This window comes from Diplotaxodon limnothrissa, linkage group LG3, assembly GCF_057381915.1.
Source record: "Diplotaxodon limnothrissa isolate DT_005_m linkage group LG3, D_limnothrissa_male_GT1.1, whole genome shotgun sequence".
In the NCBI taxonomy this organism is placed as follows: domain Eukaryota; kingdom Metazoa; phylum Chordata; class Actinopteri; order Cichliformes; family Cichlidae; genus Diplotaxodon; species Diplotaxodon limnothrissa.
The window spans coordinates 58,979,190-58,998,840 of record NC_140598.1 but is presented as its reverse complement, the minus strand read 5'-3'; positions in this window follow the sequence as shown (position 1 = coordinate 58,998,840).

The window sequence follows — 19,651 nt, the reverse complement described above, 5'->3', positions numbered from 1 at the left end:
GAGATACTCAAATAATACAGTGAAGCCTGTAGTTGTCGAGGAGCGAGGAATGTCCCCCAGGTATCGATGTACCAGAAATTATTCTTACTGCTTTTACTGTGTGAAATTCACTTGAAGCAGGTTTAAGGTGGCATGCTTCATATAAATATGTAAATAAACATGGTTCAATTCATAGTACATTCTCAGAATTTAATATAGGGTGTAAAGAGCATCTTCACTTCTTAGTTTCATGTCAGGTTAGTTCGACATGGAGATTTCTTCCACCCCGTAGGGCTCGTTCTTAAGCGCAGAGGGGTGACAGGTCCTGCCTTCACTTTTACCAAAAGCAGTGAGAGGAAGAAAGAATGGCAACTTAAACATGCCATTTATTCCACATATTCAAATCTGTTCGCAGCGCAATGTCAAACTCTCTGTGATGTCAGGTCCTCGAGTGAATGAGCTGCGTCCGTATTGACATTTTTAACAACATTAATTTCAATCAAGCTGCTGAGGAAGTACTTGTTAGGTGTGGCTGTGTGCAGGCAGGAATAGGACCCAAGGTGCAGACTCCAGAGACAGACGTGAACTCAAAAAAGGCTTTAATTTAATACTCAAAATATAACAAAACTAAAAAACTCAACACAAACTTAAACTAGAGAAATGACAGAACACACAGCTAAGAAAACGGTAGATCGCGACACAGACACAGAGAAACACTGGGCTTAAATACACAGAGGGAGCAATCAGGGAATGGGTAACAGGAGGGAAACACAGCTGGGGCAAATCAGGCCTAACGAGACAAGAGGAAGCAAAACCCGACACATTAACATCAGACATGGACTTTCAAAGTAAAACAGGAAACACATAACACAGACTGAACAAAGACACAGACTCATATGCAGGCACTACAAAGGGAACAGAGACGTGTGAACAGGGCAGACACAAACACTGACTGAACAAGGGGATATAGGAACTTAAGATACACATAGACGCGAACTAGACAAGGGGATGCAGGTGATAGGGGAGACAGAGCAACTAAAGAAGACAGAGACATAAGCCATAAGACAGAACTCAAAGAAACCAAAAACTAGACAGTATAAATAATATCGTAAACTCAAAAACCCTGGGTCAACGACCCAGGCATCCTAACAGTACTTCTGTTTAGCTGGGAGCTAATGAAGAGAAAAAGACACACATATGGGACTCTTTTTCTTTTTTTGTGTGTGTCTCATCCTTCGATCTGCGCCCAGATCCATATGCCATATGGGAAAGCACGGATGACAAGATCCAAGAGTTCAATGCATTTCCAGTCTTTCTCCAAATGCAGCTGAAGAATCAAAAAAGGACTCCCTCTCTTGTCTCATATAGTCCCCTGGGCACATGAAAGTGAAGGTTGCTCTTGCAGCCCTTTTAATGACGGGCCTTTTTTTGAGAGAGAGAGAGGTTTTTGTTTCATTTAGAGCAAATCTTCATTGTTAATCCATTGCCTGTTGCCAGGTTTGGACGCGCGGCGCCATATGTTGCACGCTGCCTCACTACCTTTCTTCTAAACCAAGGATTTCAAATTTGTCATTTTGATATGTTTCATAACGAGACAGCACGTTTCACGTGGGCTGACGGTCCTTATTAATGTAAAGCTGCAAACAGCTTCAGAGCTAATACAATTTATGACAAGAATACACAGCTGAAGGCTGTCAGGGCCATTTTACACGCGACACTCTGGGAAAGTTTTAAAGCCTTAAAAAGTTCAGGCCCGTTTTGTGGATCTACCTGACCCTGGTGGTGTTCAGATCGTATGAAAACCAAGAACATCTATATTCACTCTCGACTAAAGTATACAAACATTTCTAAGTCAGTCACAGTTTTGAGAGATCTGGCTGAGTCACAACAATGTGCTTCAGCCAAGACCAAGTCTGGAAACCATTAACATAGAATATAACCCGGCTTGAGCAGAAAGCACAGTAAATGTTAAGCAGGTGAGAGACTCTGAAGCTATAGTAACACAAAACTATTTTGTTACGCCTGAAACATTTTTACATTTGAATCCACAGATTTCGTGTTCGTGAGGCAGAAGTTTGTGGACACCATTTTTAAGGTATTAGCAGTGGGTTTTTTTTAAAAAGTAGCCAGCCCACAACATAAACAGTTTTTCCAGCTAGCACGTTCACAGGTGGGAGTACAATATTACCGTGCCACAGTCTATACATTGCACCATTCATCACATAATTAGATTTTCATGAAGTAGATTGCCTCCTTATTGGCTGTCACGTCGACTCTGTGCCATCAATGCGAGAAGCCCCTTCTGCAGTCCGCTCCATCAGGCCCGTTTTTGCTTTGCATACCTGCCAACAAAGCCATAAAGAAATTACCCTAATCATCACGGTAATTAACATCAATAATTATTGACAGTGGCATGAACGAGGAGGGATGGATGGACGAAACGGACGCTTCTCTTTCCTGAGCACTTTGAAGCCAGTTTCCTGGAAGAAGTTTAAAAAAAAAAAGTCCAGTAAGCGTGCGATGTACACGAGGTATAGGAGCCAAGTTGACGTCATATATTTGCTAATGTTGTGCGCCAACCAACAACAGCAGGTGACCCAGCTTCCCCCCCACCCCCTCCAGCACACACTCACACAAACACTCCAGCAGTGCCACCCACCCCCCTACCACCATCCACAACCCCATCATCTCCTCCCTGGTTGCCAGGAGTGCACCTGCAGCTTATTATCCAAGCCTTTAGGTTTATAATGTAGCGCAGGTGCCAAAGTGCCAAAGCACCATTGTAGCACACACACACACACACAAGTCAACAAACTAACAGGCACAGAAATGGGCATACACGCTTACAGATGTGCAATGATTAGTTAATACTATGGTAGGTAAAGCCTTAACATTGTTCCCTGTGAGTGTTGGGTAACACATATGGGAAGAAGAAAATAATTTGCCTTGAGTTGTTCATTTGGTTTTTGCATAAATAGTTATTAGTGACTTTGTTCTCAGGAATGAAAACACCTGACAACATACGATGTGTTCATTCCTCGGAAAAAGCATTGTGCTGTATTATTGGTGGGATGTGACATAAGATAGCAGTTGTTTAGAGTGCTTTGGTCTGATTGGCCTGGTTCCTGAGATAGACATGTAGACATGTTTGCCTTCTATCAAAGATAAAAAATAAAAATAAATGGGCCTTACTCTAAAAGAATAATTCTGAAAAAACTCATCAGCAATGACTTTTTACAGAAATCAGTACCTGGTTACTCAAAAAAAATATTTTCCACCAAAATACACCCACCATAACTGTCTCACCAAAACAGACATGATATAAAAGGTGAAGCAGTATCCAGATCCGAAAAGTATGGAAGCCCGTTTCTGCCACTATAAAACAAAAAGAAATAACTTGACATTTTGAGTTATCTTTCTCAAAATTATTATTATTTTTATTAAGTCATATTTTGACAAAAATAACTAAAAATGTTGAGAAAAGTAACTCGAAATTTCGAGTTAGCACTGCCAATAAGTAATCTACCTGAATGACGTCATTTCCTTGTTACCCGTAAGCTGAGGCCCTCAGCCACAAATGCTACAGCTAAGCTACCGGTATTACAGCCAGTCATGAATGCGTAAATTGCTGAGTATTTTCAACGTGGCTTCACAAATGATGAAATCCTTGTGTTATTAGCTGAATCACATGGCGTTACTATCAAATCAAATCAAATCAAATCACTTTTATTGTCACATCACATGTGCAGGTACATTGGTACAGCACATGTGAGTGAAATTCTTGTGTGCGAGCTTCACAAGCAACAGAGTTGTGCAAATACAATAATGTAAACAAGCAAAATACAAGAATGGCTACATCTGAAACTAATAAATATATGTACAATATATAATAGTATATGCATTTCTGGATGTGTATACCGTATTTTCACGACCATAAGGCGCACTTAAAAGTCTTAGATTTTCTTCAAAAAGTGCGGCGCGCCCTATAGCGCGGTGCGCCCTATGTGTTGTAAGGAGGACGTAGTAGAGAACACCATGAGAACGTTAAAGGGTGAAGTGTGGGCGTTGATCGTATATACCGGGACAATCGCACATACCTGTATAAAAGAACAGGTATGTGCATTATGCAGGACATCGTTGTTTTAACAACCCTGAAAATGGCAAAGAGACACGCTTACGAAGCACAGTTTAAACTGAAGGCCATCAGCTACGCGGAGGAACATGGAAATCGAGCAGCGGCGAGAGAATTTAAGATTAACGAATCGATGGTTCGCAAATGGAGGAAGCTGGAAAACAAGCTCCGGCAGGTCAAGAAAACGCAGCTGAGTTTCCGCGGACATAAGGCGAGGTGGCCCGAGTTGGAGGAAAGACTCGAGCGGTGGATCATCGAGCAAAGAGCGAGCGGGAGAAGCGTTTCGACGGTCACCATTCGGCTAAAAGCAGTTTCACTAGCTGAAGAGATGAACATTGAACATTTCCAAGGAGGTCCGTCTTGGTGCTTTCGTTTTATGAAACGGTGCCATTTTTCCATCCGGACCAGGACTACGGTAGCGCAGCAACTTCCAGCGGATTATAAGGAAAAGCTGGCAATCTTGCGCTCCTACTGCAGCAAACACATCGGCGACAAAAACATCCAGCCCAGCCACATCACAAACATGGACGAGGTCCCGCTCACTTTTGACATCCCGGTGAGTCACACTGTGGAGAAGAAGGGGACCAGCACGGTAGCGATACGCACAACGGGGTATGAAAAGTCTTCTTTTACTGTTGTGCTTGGCTGCCATGCTAATGGACAGAAACTGCCGCCTATGGTGATTTTTAAGCGAAAGACTTTGCCTAAAGAGAAGTTTCCAGCAGAAATCATCATTAAGGCAAATGAAAAGGGCTGGATGGATGAGGAAATGATGAAAGACTGGCTGAGGGAGGTGTATATAAGGAGACCAGGTGGTTTTTTCCACGCAGTTTCACTAAGAGTGGAAGGCAGTGCCGGGCGAGTTACGCCACAATTTGCCAATGGATTGTAGATGCTTGGGCTAACATGTCTGCTGGCACTGTTGTTCGAGCTTTCGCAAAAGCCGGCATCGTTTCCGAGGAGCCGCACGGCACGGAAAGTGACTCTGACAGTGAAGACAGTGAACCTGGCATGTTTGATGGAGATTTAGCGCAGCTGTTCAATTCAGACACAGAGGATGAGGACTTCGATGGGTTTGATTGATGATAAAAATGTGAGTACCAAACTTTGTTTTGCTCCTGCTTTATTTTTAAATATGCACACTTGTATGCTTGTGTGTTGTTGATGATGACGATTACCGGCAATAGAAATGTGAGTAAGGTACCGAACTCAGGTTTGCTCCCGCTTTATTTTTAAATACGCATACGGTACTTGTATGCGCCCTATGGTCCAGTGCGCCTTATGTGTGTGTTAAATACAGTAAGGGCACACATAACTGAGACTGTGCCTTTTAGCACAGTGCGCCTTATGGTCGTGAAAATACGGTACTAAATATTTTTCTACGTGTGTGTGTGTGTGTGTGTGTGTACACATATTTTACAAATTAAATAGAGTAAACAATAAATAAAATATATAAAATAAATAAAATAAAATATACAGAGTGAGACATGTGCAAAACAGTGGCGTTACTGTACAGTATGGAGTGCATAATGTTGAAGTTCCAGTAGTGAAGCTGAGGTGTCTATGACGTGATCAGCAGTCTGATGGCCTGATGGAAAAAGCTGTCTCTCAGTCTGCTGGTTCGGGACCGGATGCTGCAGAACCTCCTTCCTGATGGAAGCAGTCTGAACAGTTTATGGCTGGGGTGACTGGAGTCCTTGATGATCCTCCCCGCTTTCCTCAGGCACCGCTTCCTGTAGATGTCTTGGAGGGAGGGAAGCTCACCTCCAATTATCCGTTCAGAGCACCGCACTACTCGCTGGAGAGCTTTGCAGTTGTAGGCGGTGCTGTTGCCATACCAGGTGGTGATGCATCCAGTGAGGATGCTCTCAATGGCACAGTGATAGAAGGTCCTGAGGATGTGGGGGCTCATGCCGAATCTTTTCAGTCTCCTGAGAAAGAAGAGGCGCTGCTGTGCCTTCTTCACTGTTTTGTTTGTGTGTACTGACCACGTAAGATCCTCAGCCAGGTGTACGCCAAGGAACCGGAAGCTGCTCACTCTCTCCACAGCAGCGCCGCTGATGGTGATGGGGGTGTGTACTTCTCTGCACCTCCGGAAGTCCACTATCAACTCCTTTGTCTTTGCGATGTTGAGGGTGAGATGGTTGTCTTGACACCAGTGGGTCAGGGCGCTGACCTCCTCCCTGTAAGCCGTCTCATCACCGTTGGTGATAAGACCCACCACTGTAGTGTCGTCCGCAAACTTCACAATGATGTTGGAGTTGTTAGTGGCTGTGCAGTTGTAGGTGTAGAGTGAGTATAGGAGAGGGCTCAGTACACACCCCTGTGGAGCACCAGTGTTCAGTGTGACGGGGGATGAGGTGATGCTGCCCAGTCTGACCACTTGGCGTCTGTCAGACAGGAAGCTAAGGATCCAGCTGCAGAGGGAGCTGCTCAGTCCTAGATCCTGCAGTTTCCTGTCCAGCTTCGAGGGAACGATGGTATCAGTAAACGTACTTGCGAAAGAGCCAATTTGTTGCTATACATTGGTAGCTCATGATCCGGTTTTGAGATCCATATCCTTCCGGGTAAGAAGAAAATAACGTCATTCACGTAGTTTACTGACTAGCAATGGTAACTCAAAATTTTGAGTTATTATTGTCAAATTAATAAGTTAAAATTTTGAGAAAGATAACTCAAAATTTGATGGATAGTTTTTTTTGTTTTGTTTTTTTTTAGTGGCAGAAATGGGCTTCCATAGAAAGTGAAACCTGTATAAAAATGACTGCATTTTTTTTTTGTCCAGCAGGAGGCCACTCCTCTGGTTGTATAGATCAGTGTTTCTCCTTTTGGAGCCATGGCACATATTTCACATTAGACAAATCACACGGCACACCACCAAACCAAAATGTCACAAAAAGCATGTTGATCATTTTTCCCAGCGCACCAGGCACAGGGAATTGGTTCGGTTTGTCCCCAGTATACTTTTGTTTTCTTTCTTCTGACCACTATTCATGCTAGGGCCTTCATCTGGGTCGAAACTGGCTACTTTTTTCTTTTCAAATATTTATGTATTGCTATTACGCGCTCTGTCGTCTGACAGCGTGACTATTATGTAATTTCTTCTTCATCTTCTTCTGTTCTACTGGCAGTTGGCAAACCATTTAATTAGAGCAGGTAGTTGTACGGCCCTCTAGTGGAAGAGAATTTAATTGTTCTGCCCGTTAATCACGCTTGTAGCTTAGAGTACTAATCGGGTGGAACCAGATAATCCTCCACGGCACACTTGATCATTTCTCACGGCACACCTATGTGCCGCAACACAGTGGTTGGAAAACACTGGTATAGATGCTTACAGGGAACAGATTTGTCTCCTTTGACGCACGCCCTCAGTACACACGTTCATAAGGAGTTAATAGCGTCAGTCGCCAGTTTCAAATCATACCGAATACAGCATGATGTTGATTTTGCTCATTACGATTTCCATTAAAGTAAAAAAGAAGAAAAAAAGCACGGTATGCTCTGCCGTTTGATTAACAGCTCTGCTTGTTAGGTCCACTTTCAAAACACGGAGATGACATCGGAAGAAGAAAACAAAAAACAAAAGAAAAAGGAACAATATTTTAATAACCATACAGCGGCTGCATCTATCTTTTATTTACAGTCTGTTTTGACAGGTTGTAAACACCAGCTGAGCTGTAATGTTAACTAGCTGCGCAACTCTTTTGGTTGACAGATGCAGACAGCAGAAAGATAATAGCTCCCACTTTAAATTCTCCACAGCACGGCTGCCGGACGTTTTTAAGTAACCTACTTGTGGTTTGTAGAAAGAGACTGCCGAGTTTTTCAAATGCATTTTTTAGCACAAAGTAAGAGCCCTTCACTCCAAAACACTCCAAAACTGGACAACTCCCACAATCGAGACAATCGAGATGGATGACAACCTATGTGTTTTAAAACAACTACATCATTTTAGTGCGATCTGTCCCTTTGAAATGGCAAATTTAGGCCTATTGCTAGGCCTAACGTAGTAAAATGTACTGTAATATTATGCTTAATAGTGCAGTGTTAGAGAAAGACACTTAAGGAAAAAAGGAAAAAACAATTCTGGGGGAGAAATATCAAAATTTCTGCCAAAAGTCTTCTTGTAGCTGGAATAAATGGCTAGACATCATTAATAAAATCAATCAACTGATCAACTGAAGGGGGCAGGAAAAGTCAGACACTTCAACATTAGCAAGAAAAGAAACAGGAGGTACAGTGCTCAGCATAAATGAGTACACCCCACTACATTTGTCAAAAACCCTTTAGTCAACATTTTCTATGATCAAATCTTGTTTGCAATCTTGCAAACAAGATTTGTGAATTTGCACACACAAAAAAGTGATTTCCCTAACAAATTCATTCGAGCACATTCAAGCCCATGTCGCAAAAATGAGTACACCCCAATTATAGTCTTAGGAGAAAAGCCACACTTAAGACTACAAAATTCAAATTAACAGGCATTCAACCACAGGTGAGTCTAATGATTCATTTAAGAGGTGAAAGTTCACTGCAGTTAGCTAAAGCAGTATAAAGCCAAACTGGAGTGACCGTTTCCTGTGACACCATACAGCGCAAACTGCAGAGGAATGGCATGCATGGGTATTGTACACGAAGGAAGCCTCTCCTAAAGCCCATGCACAAAAAAGCATGCCTAGAATTTCCTAGGGCCCATGCTGAAAAAGATGAAGACTACTGGGACTCCAAAAAAAAGATCCACACATCTAAAGCTACTGTTGCATTTCTGAAGAAGAACAGGGTGATTGAATGGTTCATTTAAGTATGTCTCCTGATCTGAACCGAATCGAACACCTGTGAGGAATTCTGAAGCGATAAGTTGAGCATCACTCTCCATCCACCATCCGGGCTCTAAAAGAGGTTATTCTTGAAGGATGGAAAAAAATAGATGTTGCAATATGTCGCCAACTTGTTCATTCCATGCCTAGAAGACTTGGTGCTGTCCTAGAAAATCATGGTGGTCATACAAAATACTAGATGTAGTAGTTTTTGTTGTGGGGTGTATTCATTTTTGCTTCAACCAATTTGAGTAAAACTGAAGATTTTGTGATCTAAGTTATATTATTAACCTTAATTTCATGTTATGGAGTTAAACAAGTCTTCAATAAAACTCAGCCTTGTGAAGATTTTGGAAATTGTTCTTTCGTTCATTGAGCTGCTGATTAAATCTGTACTTTTTAAAGGGGGTGTACTCATTTATGCTGAGCACTGTAAGTCACAGGACGAGACTTCTAGGCAAAGCAAAGCGAGCTAATCTATCTGAGCTTTCATAAAGTAAGAAGAGGGCTATTGTTATTCTCTCTTGGTTTATTTATCTGTTTACTAACTGAGTGTGTGAAGCGATATGCTCTCCTTCAAAAAGAGGTCAAAGGTCAGCCCTGTGTACCGAATAGCAGCTTGTGGCAGAAGCTGATATGGATGCAGCGTGCTGTTCAAGGACGCTTCAGCGAGCGTGAGCGTGCGTGACAACGCAAGGGCAACGTGGACGGTTACCGTACTCTCTCCCTGCCAACGGCAAACAGCAAAACTCGTGTTTTTCTTGCTGAACTGGGTCTGCAGCGGCACCGCCGGCACGTGCGCATCACGCTTCTAAAGCAACACGAATCGGTTCCTGGTTCAGCAGAAATTCGCTTAACTTGCAAGCTTTTCATAACAGGCCAGATTATTGTGCAGCGGGCGAACATCTGTCTTTCCCCTCATATCGTTTGTTTGAACAGTTGTTTAATTCCTAACATCCTGTATATTGATATTGTATTATGCTCGGAGAAATAGAAACATACAGTGAGGTTTTTTGTTGTTGTTTTTTTTCTAAAAAGCCCTTTATTGTTCTGTCTTTTTTCACCAACTTTGTTTGGCGATGATTTTGCGAGCTGAATTGATGGCAAACCGCAGGGAGCTCCGGGCGGGCTGAGACACTGACCACAGGTACCCCGATCCAGACTCAGTGACAGAACTTGCGGTGACATCTGCTTTTACTCAGGGAGAGCACTTCAGCACTTAATAAAGCATGTAATCGCAGTGTTGTAACTTGGGAGCAGACGAAGCAAAGCAGGCGCGGCAGTGAACTCATCATATACGGACTCGTCCCCGTTCACAAATGTCTGCTTTTGCTTATCTCGTTCGAGTTTATCGGCAATTTTACATTAAGACCCAAATGAAGACAAAGTGCCCCTTAAAGCCTTTTTGATTGATTACAGCTCTTTGCTGCGAAAGCAAAAAAAAAGCCATTTAACAAAAAGAAGAAAAAGAATACGACTTAAAAGGTGTTGCTCTCTGTTCTTATATACATCTGCATGCAATTTTCTGCATGTAAGTAGACAGGGGAAGGTTGTAGTTTTTAATGCCAGTGTAATTTGGGAGGCTGAAAGCTGCACGCTGCAACCAACAACAAAAGGGGGTTTTGTAAGCTTTATGACATCTGGGATACAGGTCACTTTTATTGTTTCCCAACGCAACATGCTGAAGAGGCAGACGGGCCACATTGCCGAAATATTTAGAAAAGAAACGGGGGAAAAAATCCCTCAGGTTGCTAAAATGTGAAGGCTTGCAGCAGCGTTGCAGTATGGAGGCAGGCTGGAATGAAATTCACTTTGAGTGTGTTCTTTGCATCTCGTCTCATATTTCAGCTAAACTGCCTGCTCGCCAGGGCCAAGGAATGCATCAAGCGCCATAAATCAGGGGCTTGATAGGAACTTGGCGGCCAGACAGCGGTGCAGAGTGCAGTGTTATGTAGCTACAGTACAGTAAAGATGTTTTAAGGTGAACATTACCATCTTGGAGGAAGAGGGAAAAACGAGGGGGAGGATACTTTGATTCAGGGGGAATTTTGTCCAAATGACAGAGCAACGAAAGCTCTTCTCACCTCCTTGAGCCGCTCACATTCCTGCACTTGTGAATCACTATGATCACCCGGAGGAATACAGGCCTCAAACTGCAGTCTGGCACTGCTTTTAATTTTATTTATGCAGCAGAGTTTGGACTCAGGAAACACATCTTTATCCCGAGGAGCACACATGCAGGTGGGCTCGCTTGAGCTATCTTGTGTGTTTTGTTCTTGTCAAGGCGAGAAAGAGGCAAAAGAGTTCACGTACGAGAGGCAGCCGGCACTGTGTGTGCCAGGTTTGTTTGTCACATCTCCGCCTGTCTGCGCCTTATGCAAATGGGCAGGGGGGCTGGGAGGGACGGCTCCATGGGAAACTGCTGGTGCTAATCCAGCATGTTGAACAGGGGAGGAGAGGAGTACTTTTCAATAAAGCACCCCCCACCCCTCTGTCAAGTCAAACACACACAAACACAAATGCACGCACACACGCACACATGAATGATGGGTTCTCATCCCATGTGCGTGCGCGCTTTCGAACAAACATCAGAAGGAAAACACAAAGACACACAGGCGCTCTCCCGCTTTCTCCCTCTCACACACACATAAACACTGAACACCTGTTTCTTTTCCGCGCATCCAAACAGACATGCTTTAATATGTGAACAAATCCCACGATCTTAAGAACCCACTCTCAATCCGCAGGGTGTAATACCGGGGTGCTTTCAGTGAGATAACAACAAGGCTCAGTGTGATCGGTCTGTACTACCACCTATAGATAGACTAATAACACGCTCCAGCCACAGTCCATGACTTAGACTATGAAATTTATGCAAATTTGTGTGGGAATACACAGAGCCGAGAGCACTATTTAGGACTAGTGCATTTTTAGACAGCCCTCTTTTATTCCCAGAGCTCTCTTCAACTACATTTTTGCAAACAAACGCGGGCTGTTGCCTGAGATCTTGAGGGTCCCTTCACGAAGGCTGAAGTTGTTCACTGAAAGAGGTTGTCTTTTGTGAAATTCCTAAAACGCTAGAAGTCTCTAATATTTTTAGCGAACCAAGCCCTGCTGTCGTTAATTAGTTAAAATAACTGTTTTGGGGGGAAATATTTAAATAGATATTCACGTCTCTGAGTGAATTCTCACAGACAACAGATAGTTAAAATACCCAGCTTTATAGAACAAATGCAGCTGTCTACAGCCTGGTGCAAAAAAAAAAGAATTGTTTATAGCGTATTTTCCCTTTTATAGCAGCTGCAAACTCAGTGGTCTTTGTATAACTTATAAATTTACACTGTATTCGTTTTTTAAGATAAAGCAAGTCATTTTTTTAGCTTATTTAATAAAAAAATATGTTAAATTCACAAATATGCATTGATTAGCATGTATAATTTACAAATTGATGCGCTATCAAAATGTTGTCATTAATCTATCAAAAATAGATAGGGATGGGCTCTATCCGGTTGTTCAGTGATGACGCGACGAATCCTACTTCCGGGCCTAAAGTAGTCTGCGTTTAATATGGATTTTGTGTTGTTAACATGTTTAATGTTTTGTATTTTCTTATATTTGATCTCAAAAAGCTCCTAAAACAGTCAGTGATCACTGCTGACCTCCCTCGGCTTTTATTACCACTAATCATTTATTTAAGCTCAGTTTTTAAAACCTTAGGATGTAACTACAGCCCAGCCCATGCAGCAGTATATGAATGACTAACCTCGTATTGTGGATGGATTATCTCAGTTGTTCTCCTGGCTGAAGTTTGGTCCTTTTACAGCATCCTGCCATGCGATTACATTTGTTCCTGACCACCGAAAACACTCACGTTAACTTTTATCGAGTGGAAAAAAAGTTAGCTTGTTCATATTATGCTAGCATAGCTGTGTCGCTAGCGGTCACGTAGCACATCATTATATACCAGCTAGCCAAACTTCAGTAACCCTACAAACGTCACTGCTGTTTCGTTTTCTGTCTTCATTTATGTTGGAAGTGATAACAGAGATGTACGTTTTAATTTGTTTCCAAAACCCCGCAGTCAGGACATGCTATATTGTATTTAGATAGAAGCTAGCGAGCTAACTTCCTGCTAACTTCTAACTCCGTTAAATGTCATAAATTCCATTTTCATGGATGCCTGGATGTTAAACTCAATTGTTACACCTGGTAGAGCAGAACGCTGACCATTTTATTAAAGATGAAAGACTTTAGACTGTTTTTCCAACTCTCAGTAATGCCATAGTGATCGTTGGATATATGGACCTGCAGCGGAGTTTAGACCCAGACACGGCTAGTGACGTCAGACTGAACAACCGGATTATTGTTAGCAGATTAAAAATGCAACCCTCCCATCTCCAGAAAGCTGACAATGAGCTGACTAAACAACTGATGTTTCTAAGATAGCATTATGCTAGCTAATGTTAGGCTCGAGTGTCCTAAAAAATCCCACTTTCCCTCTGATTAAGTTTCAGTTTCATTACCTTCTCACTTCATATGAGAGTTTACTTGTGTCTAAGTCTAACCATTTTAGATCCACTTAAAAGACAGTTTCAGTAACACCAACACATAGGCTAATACCGGCTAACAGCGGCAAAAACACAGAACAGTTCATTGGTCAGAAGTGACTCATTAGCTGATATCTAAGTCCTTCAACAAAGTTTTACAGCCTTCTCCAGAGTAAATAAACGTGGACACATATTGACAGTTGAGGTAAACAACACAGACAAACGGCGGCAAGACTTTTTTGTCCTACAGCGACCACCTGATGCGTTTGAATTAGGAGGGGCAAGAATGCAGGACTCAGTTGATGGCAGTTTGCAACCTACTGACATTTACTGGTGAGATTTTACACACTGCAAGTTTAAGTTAGATACCAATACATGCTAGGTGTCACCTCAGCTAATTTTAATCACAGAACTGGACTTCTCAACCATGCTTGTGGCATTGGTGCCTGTTCAAGCACTGTGTGATGAAATTCAAGTATAATTTTATCAGCGCTAATAGCAAATATGTGTATTTTTGTAACACGCTCATTCAGTCTGTGCCTGAGCCTTGCTAATGAAGCTAGATAGCATTAGCTGCTAACTTAGCACTCCAAAAACTCAACCTGTTACATGTAGTGAGCTACTCTGATAAGGCTTTGAGAACCTGTAGAGCTACAGCCACCTCTTGAATCCCTTCAGCAGTAGTCCAGTGTTTATTCATGGTCTTCAGAGGTATAGCCAGAAGGCAATCTCTTCTGGCTGCAGCTTTACATTCAGCAGACAAATATGAAAGAGTATCAGTCCAATATTTCCACAAAACAATTCATTTAAGCAAAACATTGACTCCTGAAATCTCTCCCTTGTGGGTTTTATTTGCAGAGAGAGCAGCGCTGACAGTTTGCAATCTATTTTATAGTTTCCCTTTTGTATTGAAATCATAAGCAGTGTCAACAGTGTCTGCGCCAAACTCTAGTAATATCAATCACTGCAAAGTTTGCCTTAATTACTTCCTGCTAGATAAAGTACATTACACTCGTACTTTGATGCCAAACGACGACAGGATCAGATTCATTCATTACCTGATTCCAACAGCACACAAGATTATATTCCTCCCATAAAACTTGGGGATGTGACAGAGTTCTTTGTGCCGGCCTTGGCTTGAATCCAGCGGTTCAGTCCAGCCCCTGCACTCACAGGTTTGTGTGAGAGTACTCTCTGTGCTTTTCCCCTCTCCATCCTCTTTTCGGTACACAGTCAGACACACGTTGGAGAGCCACAAGACGCCGTTACCTCTCCTGGATCTATATGGGTAGAAAGAGAAAAGGGCGGAAAAAAAAAGGACAAACACAAAAGCAATCAACAAATCCTGTTTGCTTGAGTCCTGCGAAACATAATAGGGCCAAATCATCATCTATTTAGCTTCGTCAAATCACTGACAGCAGGCCTTGATAAAAGAGAGTGGAAAATATGTAGGGTACAAGACTGTGCCAAGACCCTCACCGACAAGAGCCCCCTATTGAAGCCAGATGTTGACTCAACTGGCCAATTTTGATAAATGGCATAATGATTACCATTATAGATCGGGTAATTTTATATCAGCGTGCCACATTGTTGGTCCTCTTTAATGATAGCCAAATGAACTCTGGTTTGTGCCTGAGGCCAGGTGGGCTTTTCTGCTGTTGGTATGCAACATGCAGCGCTTTAACCACCATTCGGAGGGCGCCTGTGCTGAAGTCAGCGCACCTGGTCTTGTGGGCACCAACTGACAGTTCCTGTTGTTGCCATCAAGTGTCCAGCTGAGCCCTGAGCACATCACACAGGTCCGTAATGAGACTTAATTGGCGCTTTAGCCTGACTTTTGCCTCTTTCAATGTCCTCAATCCCATTGGAAAAGCTTATTCAATCAGAGCTTCATGTGCTTGACACAGTGACCCAGATGGATCTTACCTTGTGTGACCCGTGAGGTCCCAGCAGACCAATTGTGCTCTGGTCCGAGCACTGAAGTCTGTCTCCCATCCCTTGGGGATTGGCGCATTACAGCAGATTAGCTGGAGTAATACCTTTATGGAGCATGGGTATGCGGGGTCATGGGATCTTTCCAGGACATGAAAACTAATGTTTGCTTTCGGAGCAAACTGTCACAGACGCACTTCTAAGAATCAAGGAAATCCAATTAGTTTAATACTTAAAGTCAAATAGTCGTCTTTCCTCTGATCTGACACTGTCCTTATTCCACCCCTGCAACAGCTTCTATCCCTGTTTTCCTCTTCTTGCTTTCAGGAATGTGATGCAATGAATTTTTATTGAATGCATACTGTGGACCCTTCGACACATTCACATTACCTACGTGAGGTTAAGGTCTATAAGATCCAAGTGACCCCCCCATCATACCTACTGATAGTGTATTGTCTTCTTTTATGGTAATTGTAGATTCGATTAGACTGCCACTCTGGATTGTAGGAGAGAGAAGCTTTAGGTGATGACGTGTGTGTTTACCAAAGGGGTACAGACACAGCAAAAACTCACACTAGCATTAGTATGGGTTCAGTGAAGCTCTTTTATTATTTCCAAGATTTTTTTCTCAGTGAGTTCACTTTAAAGGAGCAATCATTTTTTTAAATGTCTGTTCCAGGTAAACACGATTCCTTCTCCCATATCTATATTATATTTGAATAGCAGTTTTATGGATGCTTGTGATCGAACACTAAATGACAAACATTATCCATAATGATATGGTCAGTGCCCTCACTGAGCTGATGGCATTTTGCAAATACTTCTATTCATGCATTGTTCCAAAAACACCTCACCGATGCACATGTGTGTGGGTATTCTGAAATCTTTTTACACACTCACATTGTGTAGCCCTGTCTTAATTAGGTAAAGAACTCATAATGTTAATTGTCTTCTTTTACCTTGCTTCACTCATACACTCACTTCATTAGGTGTGCCTACATGAAGTGTAGGTGTACAGAATCCCACCGTTGCTGCAGATTTATTGGCTCGATATCCATGATGAGAATCTCCCATTTGACCACATCTTAAAGGTGCCTAACCTAATAGTTGCAACCTAAGTTGTAACAATCGACTTACTGCTGTCTTCCTATGAGCTTGCAGTAGTCTGACCAGTCTCCTCAAGCATCAATAAGGCATTTTTTTACCCTACCACTGGGTATTTTCTGTTTTTGGACCATTATTTCCAAACCCTAGAGTGGGAAAAATGTGGGAAAATCCCAGCAGATCAGCAGTTTCTGAAATACTAAAAGCAGCTCATCTAAATGATCTTTTCTTCCCCATTCTGATGCTTGGTTTGACCTTCAAAAGCTCTTCTTGACCATGTTCTTAAATGCATTGAGTTGCTGCCATTTGATTGGCTGATGAGATATTTGTCTTAATGAGGAGTTGAACAGGTATTCCTAATAAAAAGGGCAGTGAGAGTAGATGCTCTTATTAAACATGGCCAAAGTTTCAGATAACAAGGTGAGCATATATACAAAGAATAGCTGTAAGGCAAAAACTCAGTTTCCTCTCGAGCACGCAGGTCTAAATGTGAATAAAGAAATCATTGGCTTGAACTGTGCGACATGCAAAGCCACCTTTAAATTTAAGGTGGCTTTGCGGCCAGCTGTCTTCAATACAGACATCAGCTGTGTCACTTTACTTGTTCATCAGTTAATGTCACCAGATATCGAACTGGGACTTTTATGTGCCAAATTGCAATCATTCACAATCAGCAAGGACCAAATGCAATAAATAAACACAAGAAAGAGCCACAGTAATGAAGTCATTTTTGTAGCATAGCTCATTTTATTGTTTAAACAGTTTTGCATAGGAAATATATCCACTTCCAGTAATTGACTGCAGTAAAAACAGCTGCTAGCAGTATAGGCTGGATATAACAGTAACAATCACAAAAAGTTGAGCCTTATTTACACTGATTTTAATCTTGTGGCAATTTTAGCCCCTGCACCAAATGTAACTAGCTTGAAGGCATCGCCTATTGGGTGGCGTTGATAAAAATCAATAAAAGAAGGGATATCAAGGCCTTTGCTATACAGTTCACAATGGACACCTGTGGCTCCTAAACTGTAAATGAAAAGATGAAAAGAACAAAAAAAAAAAAAAAAAAAAAAAAAAAAGGTTTTCCAAAAGTCCTCTAAAACATACATTCAGATACATACATAGACCTTTGCACACACTTGCAGTGTAACTACGATCACTACTGGAGACTGTTTACATATTGTTTTGTTGGTGTTGTTGTTGTTGTTCCTTTTATATATTTATTTAAATATAGATTCCACCGTGATTCCTAAAATAGAAATGTGTGCGCAGCGGGAAGTAAAAGTGCCACAAGACCCAAAAAGAAATCAGCCCTGCAGAGAAAAATGGTGACTAAAGAAATTCCGTCATTGCGCTTAATGTAGCACTGACCCTCCCGCCCAACTCCCCCTCCCTCCCTGAAAAAAAAAAGAAAAAAGAAGAATTTCCTATTATTATTATTTTTTAACAAATCCGACGTGGGCATCGTGTGCTGACGTAATTCGAAAATGAATAAATCACAAAAAAAAAAAAAAACACCAAAAGAAGTGATAAAGAGCATATTTTCAGAAGCGTTTGCCACATTCTGCTTGGTGTGACGCCGTTTTCTTCTCGCCACGTAGGAAAGTTAAGCTTATCACATTCTACATATTGTATACAACAGACACTTGGACAGCTTGAACAGGCACTGCATTGCTATCTTTTAGTCTCCTTTTGGTGAATGTTACATCCTGTAAAAATGCTGGTTTTTCATGTTTCATAACAACCTGATGCCAAGTGACTAGCAGCTAGCCAAAGTATGGAAGATGTATATTGCTCATGTAGGATGAAAATGAAGTTTTCTCTTAAGTCTGCATGTGTACAAGCCTCTCAGTCCCTACAGAATGTGTGACATTCAGTTAAAAAGGAACAATCTCACATATTGCATGAGTGCCACAGGTGGTCCTTGCATAAAGTCGTCCTGTTTCTCTGCGATCGCAGCGATCAGTGTAATAATACTTTCCAGTCTCAGTATTTGCTCTGAATGGGGGCTCTTGAAGCTGCTGATGGGTTGAACACTGATTTTTTAAACCCGAAAACACTAGCTCAGCTGGAAGGTACAGTACCCTAATCTGAAGCACCTGAAAAGCATGTAGTATTTGTTTGTAGTGTGAATGGAGGGTTTCCTATAGTACATCAGGTTTTGACAACGTGTGAAATGACAAAAGTGCAAAATGAGTGGATGCTTTCTTTTAGGAAATTCTTAAAACAACATCGCCTGCATGCGAACGACGCGCACGGCTCCAAACTTGCCAGATATACGGTGAGATGCAGCACCAATCACGTTGCGACAATTGTGATTCTTTTTTTTTAAGAACAAGAAGAAAAAGGAAAAAAATAAAATCCGACAGATTCATCAAGGACGTTTGTCACTGCAGATTTTACCCTGCTTCTCACTTAAGGTCAGGTGCAAACTGGGGCCTTTGCCTTACAGGTTTACTTCCCAGCTGCTACAAGAAACACACTCACACCACAATCTTGTTGGACAAGAATTCACACCCATTTCCAAAGAAAAGAAAAAAAAACCAACCCCCGAGATAAATCACATCACACGCTCTATGGCCACACTACTGAAAGAACAACAATTCAAATATTCATGAAGTCTTTCCCAAGTGGAAATATCTAAGCACTAACCAAGTTCAGAAATAATATTAATAAGAATAAAAAAAGCCTTCAATGTTGTTGTTTCTTAATATTTATGGATCAGTACAGAATACACACTCCCTCCCCGACCCCCCCTCTTTTTTCTTTACATACAGGAACACCTGATGAAAACACTAATCAGAGAAACCTGGAGAGTTCTAACTCAAATCCAGTCTCTGAAACAAACAAATCCAAATTTAAAAAAACATTTTTTTGTTTGTTTTTTCTTTTTCTTTTTTTCCTAAAATGGAATTGACTCATTTTCCCCAGAAATGAACATTTACAAATGTGGGCTTCAAAGAAGAACTCCCCCGAAAGTTTACAGTGTACAAACTCCTGTCCTACGGCAGGCTTTTTCTTTTCCTCGACAGAAAGACCCTCATCTTCTATCGCTGTGTAGTGTCGGAGGCACTCGATCATACATCCAGCTCGGAAATTTAACCGCGTACGCACTTGCACGCACGCTCAAGCTGCCAAAG